General features: G+C 36.7%; 1 pseudogene; it reads left to right on the top strand.

The window, feature by feature from the left end:
- The first annotated feature begins 521 nt into the window (after positions 1-521).
- Positions 522-3883, top strand: LOC120249344 (annotated as a pseudogene).
- The last annotated feature ends 5545 nt before the right edge of the window (positions 3884-9428 follow it).

A 9428-nucleotide genomic window follows, 5' to 3' on the forward strand; every position in this document is an offset into this window, starting at 1 on the left:
TTTATTCTTATTTTGTTGTGTTTTACCAGCCGTTGCAACTGTTTTGACTATAGCTGAGATCTTGAAGAATAATGGGCTTGCTATGAAGAAGATCGAGTAAGATCCATATCTTATAATCTTGTATACGAATCAATTTTTAAATAAAAAACTGTTTGCATATACATCCATTTCATTGTTAAATAATTGAAGGATTATCCAATGTTCTTAAATGATAACTAAACAAAATCCAAATTGCAGAGTACTGAATTTTTTTCTTCTTGAATTCAATGTGTGCACATAAAGTGAAATCAATGGATTGAACTTCTTTTTAGTTGAGCATGATTGTGAAATCAATGTTTTATTTGATATAAGGCATTTGTTTTTGCTCTTCTTTTAGAATTTGCTCCACTCTACCTTTTAATTATATGCAGTATCTTTCTTTCTATGTATAGTTATATATTTGATGGCTGACAAGTCTATGCACATGATTTAAATCCTATAAATCATAAATATATTGATATATTTATTTATATGAATGGTAGATGTGGGCAAATCTTATTGAAAAGGCCAAGAGAGGACTTGATGTAATACAAACATATGTGTTTTGGAATGTTCATGAGCCTGTTCAATGAAAAGTGTAGTGTAATATTTTTATGGCTATTTAATTTTCCTATTTGTACTTGTATTTATGTAGTGTTATGTATGAGATTTTTATGTATGGATGTATTATTGTTTGTCAATATAATTTTGAAGGGAGATATGATTTAGTGAGATTCATCAAGGAAGTTGGAAATCATGGCCTCTATGTGAGCTTAAGATTTGGCCCATTCATTGAATCTGAATGGAAGTACGGGTATGAGAATTAATTAATGCAGCCTTTTTTAAGTAACAGTTACTGAAATTTAAATTTCATATATATATATATATATAAACTAATTTAGTTTGATGCAGAGGCTTCCCATTTTGGTTGCAGGCATTGGTTTTAGATCAGATAATGAACCCTTCAAGGTATATATATATATATATATATATATATATATAAACTGATTGAAATCATACAAGTATTCGTGAATTCCATCTGAAATGGACTTGGCTTTTGTTTCCTTTGGTGCATTTTTACATGCAGAAATTTGTAAAATGATTGTGAACATGATGAAGTCTGAGAAACTGTATGCATCTCAGGGAGGTCCAATAGTAATTTCTCAGGTGTACCGATCTCTACCATGAACTTGTAATGCCCATGAAATGCTTGCTAAATGGTCTCTGTATCACTAACATGCAGATTGAAAATGAGTACAAGTTAGTTGAGGGTGCATTCCCAGAGAAAGGTCCGCCTTATGTTATCCGGGCAACATCAATGGCTGTAGGACTTGGAACTGGTGTGCCATGGATGACATGCAAGCAAGATGATGCTCCTGACCCAGTGGTAATTTGTTTAATCTTCATCTGTTCTTTAGTTCAATGGAAAAAATAAAAACCAAATTATAATGACATTGATCTTGATTATAACTGCAGATTAATACATGCAATGGGATGAGTTGTGGAGAAACTTTTGCAGGTCCTAATTCACCAAACAAGGCAGCATTGTGGACCGAAAATTGGACCTCTTTGTAAATTCTCAGTAACTGTTGCTCATCTTGTTTGTGGTCTTTCATTTATTCGGTTTTTTTTTAAGTTTTAACTTGTTGTTCTTATGAAGCTATTAAGTATTTGGTGGCGAACCATATAAACACAGTGTTGAAGATTTTGCTTTTCGTGTTGCATTATTCATAGCCAAAGGTGGAAGCTTTGCGAACTACTATATGGTTCGTTATTTTTATCAATTGAGATCCGTGAGCATAGTATGCTCTGTTATGTGTGTATGAAAACAAAGACTTATGAATTACCTCAAAATTCAGGTAGATGTGCAGCTTTTCTTGTAAACAATGATACATTAAATAATGTATCTGTTAAATTTCATAATGCCGTATATGAGTTACCTCAAAAGTTTAATATCCTACCAGATTGCAAGAATGTTGTCTTCAATACTGCAGCTGTGAGTCTCATTCTTAAATCACAAACTTTCGTATTATTTGATAAAAAGAAAGGGAGCAAATAATATAATTTTGGTCATTTATCCTTAACAGGTGAATGCTCAATCTGGTGTAAGATCTACTACTGCTGTAGAACATCTCAACCAAGCTAAGAACTGGTGGGCACTTGCTGAAGGAGTCTTTGATATTGGTAAGACATCTTTTACCAAAAATGGCCTATTAGACCAATTGTCTATCACCAAAGATACAATCGACTATCTCTGGTACACTGTCGGGTAACTGTGTCACAAATACTCATAGTTTGAAGTTCCTATCTGCCTTAATTGTTCATTATATGTTCATTGGCACTTTGCAAGATACAGTTATGATTATACATCAACTGAGGATCATCAATACCTTCTTCGAGTCAATTTGCAAGCCCATGTTCATCATGCTTTCATAAATGATGAATTTATAGGTAAATAGATAGTGACTTAATTATATCTGATTACATTTCCCTTTCTCACTTGATTCTTTATAATTCTACCCAGGAACTGAGCATGGGAGTCATAATTTCAAAGGAGTGGTGTTTGAGAAACCTATCTCATTACTAAATGGGCAAAATAACTTATCATTTGTGAGTGTTATGGTTGGATCATCGGTATGAATATCAAATTTTTTACTGCAAATATGTGTGGTTCTTCTAACTGAATGAATGCTTGGGATATGCTGGTCTCTGTTAAGGATTCATGGGCATATCTAGAACATATAATTTTTGGAATTCAGAGAGGGAGAATTCAGGGAAACATTAATGTTCAAGATTTCGGTAATCAGCTGTGGGGATATCAGGTAGTTATCATTCTTCATTCTGACTAAAATCTCACAAACAATTCATGTCTACAAAGAAAAAGAACTTCTTTGTATTGCGTGATTGTTAATGTCTATAAAATGTAGGTCGGATTACAAGGTGAAAAAATTGGAAATCTGCACTGAAAAAGGATCAGAATCTGTTGAGTGGCAGACATTTGATACATTTGTTCATCAGCCATTACTATGGTACAAGGTCAAATCAATCAAAACTTTTTGCTTGTAAAACTATTCCATTGAAGCATCAATAATTGGTTTATGATTACATGCAGACGATGTTAGACACTCCGCCGGGAAGAGACCCGGCGGCACTCAACCTTCAAAGCATGGGAAAATGTGAGATTTGGATCAACGGCGTAAGCATTGGATGATACTGGGTTTCTTTCCTTACTCCCAAGAATCAACCTTCTCAAACTCTGTATGTAATATGTATCAGAGCTCTCATTCTTTCTATTCTTACTACTAACAAGCTAAGCGGTACTTTTTATGTTTGTTTAAGGTATCACATTCCTCACTCTTTTCTGAAACCTTCAAACAATCTACTTGTTCTCTTTGAGGAAATGAATGGAGATCCTCTTCAAATTACACTAGAGACTATATCTGTTTCCCACATATGCAACGCGGTGGAAGAGCAAAAAATTCATAAGATCTTATCGCCAAAATGGTGACCAGAAGTTCCTCTCCAATGTCATCAAGGGAAAAGAATCTCAGCTTTAGACTTTGCAAGTTATGGAAGTCCTAATGGAGATTATGCTAGCTACTCAATTGGAAGTTGTCACTCAAATGCATCTAAAGATGTTGTTCAAGAGGTTGGTTTATAATCTCAAATGGCACATTAAATAATACTACCATCACATGATTTTTTTTTCCACTTCTAATTTTATAAATGAATAAACAGGTCTGTTTAGGCAAGAATACATGTTCAATCTCTGTTTTAGCAATGCAATTCGGCGGTGATCCATGCCCGGAAACTTCAAAATCTCTATTAGTTGCAGCAATTTGCAGTTGAACAGTGATGATTAACTGAAACATAAGAAAAAGATTAAACATTCAGTAGAAGTTCTATGTCAATGTTGGGCATTTTCTTTTTCTTTTTCTTTTTTTTTTCCAACATTGATGAGAGTGAATGCAATGTATCAATCCAAAACTAAGTCATTAGAGCATGTAAATTGATTGAACTTGGTATGAATGCTATTTGCATGTGCATTTTCTTTTTTCTTTTTCTTTTTATTTTCTTTTTACATAAGGTTGTTGATCCCACTGATAGTGCTCAAAAGACTCAACTAGCATTTCCTCATACTTCCCATTGCCTTGCGTCTGGTGACATTCTGGTGTCTTGCCTCAGTGACAAAGATGGAAACGCAAAAGAGAGTGGCTTCCTCCTCCTCGATTCAAATTTCAATGTTAAAGGTGTTAGATGTGTGTATGGATATTAGATATATGTATGTATATACATGGGTATACCTGTATATTTGGCCTCTATATGAAGCTCCATGATCACACTTGTTAATACAGGGATCCACCACCCTAACTTCTCCATAACTGCAGTTAGTGGGAAAGATTGGCTTAGGATATATAAGGCTAGGGAGATTGGCTCTCACAGGCGATGTGGGACTATGGACCAGGTTAACCACTGCGTCCCAACAAAAAAAAGGTATGCTTATTTGAATCTTTTCTTATGAAGGTGCACTTAATATCTATTTCTCTGTAATTAAGAATATTTCTCTGTAATTAAGAAATGAAGCTATGAGACATTATGTCTGCAGCAATGGTAATTTCTTTACAGTCACACGATTGGATACCTTAATAGTTTCCTGCCGTCAAATAATTTATGCTATATGCTTTGTTTTCTGTTGTACTTGCTTAGAGAATATTTTGGATTGAGCATTCCTATGCTGACAAGTTAATGGGTGTGAGACAAGTGACTGCATGCTTTGTTATTAATGGATTGAAGTTTTCATCTAAACATGCTAGATCAGGAATTATTAGGTGCATGCAATCTACAATACTTTAAAAACAAATTCCTGAAATATGTTACAATATCATGATACTACTCGCAACTTCGTCAAGGAAAAAATTGCAGCCAGAAATGATTATAGTTATAGATCTCTGCTTTTTTCTTTCTTTAATCATTTTCAATTGGATTATATGTGCTTCATGTTCAGATGGGAAAAGCCAGGCCATATCCCAGCCTTTGGCTATGATTTCTGGTACCAACCTCTGCACAAGACCATGATTAGCTCTTCATGGGATGCTCCTGCAGCTTTTAGTAAAGGCTTCGACCTTCATTGCATGGGAGTGAAGATATTCGCCCTTTAAATATGGATGATTTTAAGTTTGCACATGATCAGGTAATAACTTAGTTTGGTGCTTTGCTGGATGTCATTTCTTTTTCTTCATACCTCATGATGTATGTTTTTTAATTCTATTTTTGGATTTCCTCCACTTTACCTTCTCTACTTTTCTATTATTCTTTGATTGTTTTTTTTTAATTCTATTTAATTATATCAAATCAATTGCTTACAGAGAGAGTAGGGGTTTATGCTTAAAATATGCATTATATATTGGACATGTATCCATATCTACAATTTCCAAATATACTAAGATATTTGCATAGGAAAAAAAATTATGTTGCGTTAGTATTTAAAATAAAATTATCATGCTAGGATATGTGGATCTAAAATTTATATGGTGTACGAGTAATCTTTATTTTTTTCCTTTTATATGAAAATCAAGCATGATGGCCGATATGATTTTATTTCTAATTTTAGAGATAGTCATGCAACTCATAGTTTTCCAAATGATCCATGCAAAATGGCAATCTTAAATATTGTATATTCACATCCTTGAGAAATAATCATGTTTTGCGAAAGTTTTGTAATCTATGGCACTAGCCTTAAAACGAATTAAAGATAGGAATATATAAATAAGAGTTGGAGTAATGTTTTTTCTTCCTAATCTAATCATAATTTGCGAATCCTAATCTAATTGTAATTTGCAAAATTGAAGGTACAATGGCATATTGCCTTGAGTCGTGGAAGGATATCATGAGAAGTATCACGAAGTATTTGCTTCTTCGAGATTATATTCAATTCGGTGCTATTCACCTTTCTTAGTCTGCAATTGCTAAAGCAAGATATCGTCTTTCAGGAATCCTGTTATTAATTGCCAATGATGATAACCCAAGAGGCTGTTGGGACGCAGTGGCTTAGGACCATAGTCCCACATCGCCTGTGGGAGACGCTTCCCTCTAGTTGATATACTACCACCAACCCTTCCCTGTAACTGCGGTTATGGAGAAGTTAGGGTGGTGGGTCCCTGTCTTAACAGAGGCGACCCTAAATTGTTCAATGTATTCAGTCAAAAGTCTTATCCGTTTGATCTTCTTGATGGATATCATTGTTGTGGTTCATCTCGTGGTTGGTTACTAATAATGGATTTAAGCTTGAAAATGTACTTATTGAATCCTTTCTCTAAAACTCAAATTAAGCTACCTACATTCTTGTTTAGTGAAAAAGAATATAAAAGATATGAAGAAGTCGGTGGATACATGAATTGGCCTCCACCGGAGACTTGATTAGAAAAACTTATAGGTAGAGTTGTTTTATCAGCTAATTTGAGAAAATGCTCGACTTTAGTTATAATTGTTATTAGCTTGGGCATGTCAAAATTTAAATTCTGGATGTCAGGTGATTCATCATGGACTGAGATTCGGGATTGTTTGTTTTATGATGTTATATGCTACAAAGGAGCATTCCATAATTTGTCGATTAAATTAGTTGTTTGTCACGCTTTAAATTTGAAGTTAAATAAAAATTTGCTTATTTGCATAATCCTTTTTATTGAAACTCGAGATATTTTGTTATTTGCATGAGTGATTTATTAATTGTTAAAAAAATTCTGAACAAACATATACTATGCATATTTACGCAAGCATTTTTCAAGTTCATTAGTTGGATAAGAAAATAATGGAGCGTAGAAAAGTGAAATGCATTGGAGATCATGCTTTATTTTTAGACAAAAATTCTACTATCATTATTCCAATCAATAAGTTTCTTGGATATTTAAGTAAATAATATTTAGTGGAAATTGCCAAAAAAAACCCTTTAAGTTTGTAAAATTGCCAAAAACACCCCGTTAGTTTTGCAATCCCCAAAATCCCCCTCCTTTTAAACTCTATGTTTTTCAAACCCCCAAACCACATAGCGGATGTGAGCGGAGTGAGTTTCAAATTTTTTTGGACGAAAATGCCCTTGCATGGGGAGTCGTGGTGCATGACCATCTCGGCGATTTGAGAGGAAGTGGGCGGTTTTCCGTAGGGGTAATCCCAAGAGGCAATTTATTGGAGCCGTTTATTTGCTTTTTTTCTCAACTCACGTCTTGACTTTTCCATTTCGAGTCGTCTCCGAAAGTTGTCTCTACCGCGAAGTCTCCGTAATTGGCATTTCATCGACTTTTCCCTTTCCACGGAATCTCGAAGGAGAAGTCCCCAGCGCAACTAGTTGGCATTTCATCGGTTCTGCAATCTAAGGTATTGAGTATGGTTTTTATGTTAAGCTGTTACATTACAAAGAAAGATTTTTTTCGGTTTTGTTTTGTGCTCTGTTTTTGTTGGAAGATATTGAAGTCTGCGAGTGGGATTTCTCAGTTTGGGGTTTTTGTTAGTCTTGCGGGGAGATTTCTCGGCTAGGGGTTTTTGTTTTTGTTTTGCATTTTTCAGTATGTATACACTATCGAAATAGTTTTTCGATTGTTATGATTTGTGTAATATTTATAATATACATTTCCCCTTTCGTTTGATATGGTTGCAGTTTTACAAATGAGGGTTGACGTTTAAGAAATGAGATGTTCTGAGTTTAAAAATTTGTTGTCTCTGTTTAAGTATTCTCGTCTCTGTTTAAAAAAATGGGTCTCTGTTTAACATGTTATATCTCTGTTTAATAAGCGAGAGTTCTACGTTTAAAAACCTTATATTTCCGCTTAAACTTTTTGTCAATCTCGCGTGTTGAATGTGTTGTTATTATCGCGAGGCTTGTGATTATGGCGGTCGACCTAGTTAATGGGCGATGCTATTTGGCACGGTTGTGGAGACCGTAGGCTGAATTGAAAGATAACATGACCCCTCGACCTTTGGGGAGATTATTCGAAGGACACCGTTTGCGGCGTTCATTTGGTGGAAGCTATATACCAAGAGAGGGCCCTTCTTGATTCTCTTTTTTGCAAAGATACGATGGTCGCACTCAATAAATTCGAGGATCGGGGAAAAGCTGCTGAGTTTCGGACCTCAAGATGTGGCCCTCGTTCTTGATGCTGCGTTGCGATGGCGGCGCAGTGGTCTTCGGAAGAAGAAAACCCGGTCGGCGTTCGAAGGGTGGTATCTATCAAAGACCCTACGAGAGACAGGAGACTCCATCAAGAGCACTCTGGTGCAACTTGTTCGACGAGAGGGAGAAGAAGATAATTTTGTCAAACTCACGATGGTGTACCTCATGGGGGACGAGTCCTCTTCCCAAATACATCATGCTCGGTTCGAGCTGGATCGTTGATTACGTCGATGATCTACTAGCCATGGGAGGCGTCACGCGTAGGCGCAGGCGACGCACAAGTGGCTTATGGAGGATATTCCTAGCGGTCGCTCGAGTGCACGAGATAGATCTTGCGGGGAAGAAGACCAACACGAGGGGTAGATTAAGGGTTGCTCGGTCGCGCTTAACGTCCGGTTTTCTGGTGGCCGGAGCGGGGAAGAAAGTCCGTTTCGCAAGATCCCAAGGATCTTTGTGCTACGGTGAAAGTACTTACAGGAAGCAGCTGACGGTAGAAAAGCGAGCTTGTCATCGCTCGATGGAAAAGAGGTAATAAATCATGGATAATGTTTAACATAAGTCTTTAATGTTTAAACATTTTATTTAGCGTTTAACTTTAGTATTTACCGTTTAAAAACTTATTACATACTTGGTTTAAATATTTTTGTTCTCCGTTTAATTATATTCTATAACGTTTAAATATATAAACACTATGTTTAAATATAGTTTTTTTATAGTTTAAAAATGAATGATTTCACTGAAATTGTTTGGTTTTACATATGTTAGTTTCTCGAGATGGATTCCGTGAATCTTTGAAGAAGAAATATTTGTTGGGGCCAATCGAGCGGATGGATGCCATTGCTCCGGGAACCACTTGCTCGAAGGCGGGGATGAGAGGGCGGCCCTACATCGTGCGCGCTGAGACACCGTTCTCCTACTTCCGACCCTACCATGCGCCGCGATTCCTCGGCACGGAGAAGCCCTCCCCTACCCGGCGATTGCAGCAACCCCCCACCACGACAGCGACGGTCCCCGATTGTGGCGGCCCACGACCATGGTAGCCCCTCCCGGCCGTGGCGACCCACGGTGACATTAGGCGAAAGATGTCACGCAACTCTTATCTGAGCATGCCGGATATTGATGACCGAAGTTTCCTCGGCTTGTCGCTCGTGTTGAGTATCTGGAAGGGCGTTCGCGGCCATTGCGCCATCCCTCGAAAGAAAGCTGAAGCACCCGGGACGAGCGAGGCGTCGGAATTTGGCGACGA

Source organism: Dioscorea cayenensis, chromosome 19 (genome assembly GCF_009730915.1).
Source record: "Dioscorea cayenensis subsp. rotundata cultivar TDr96_F1 chromosome 19, TDr96_F1_v2_PseudoChromosome.rev07_lg8_w22 25.fasta, whole genome shotgun sequence".
In the NCBI taxonomy this organism is placed as follows: Eukaryota; Viridiplantae; Streptophyta; class Magnoliopsida; order Dioscoreales; family Dioscoreaceae; genus Dioscorea; species Dioscorea cayenensis.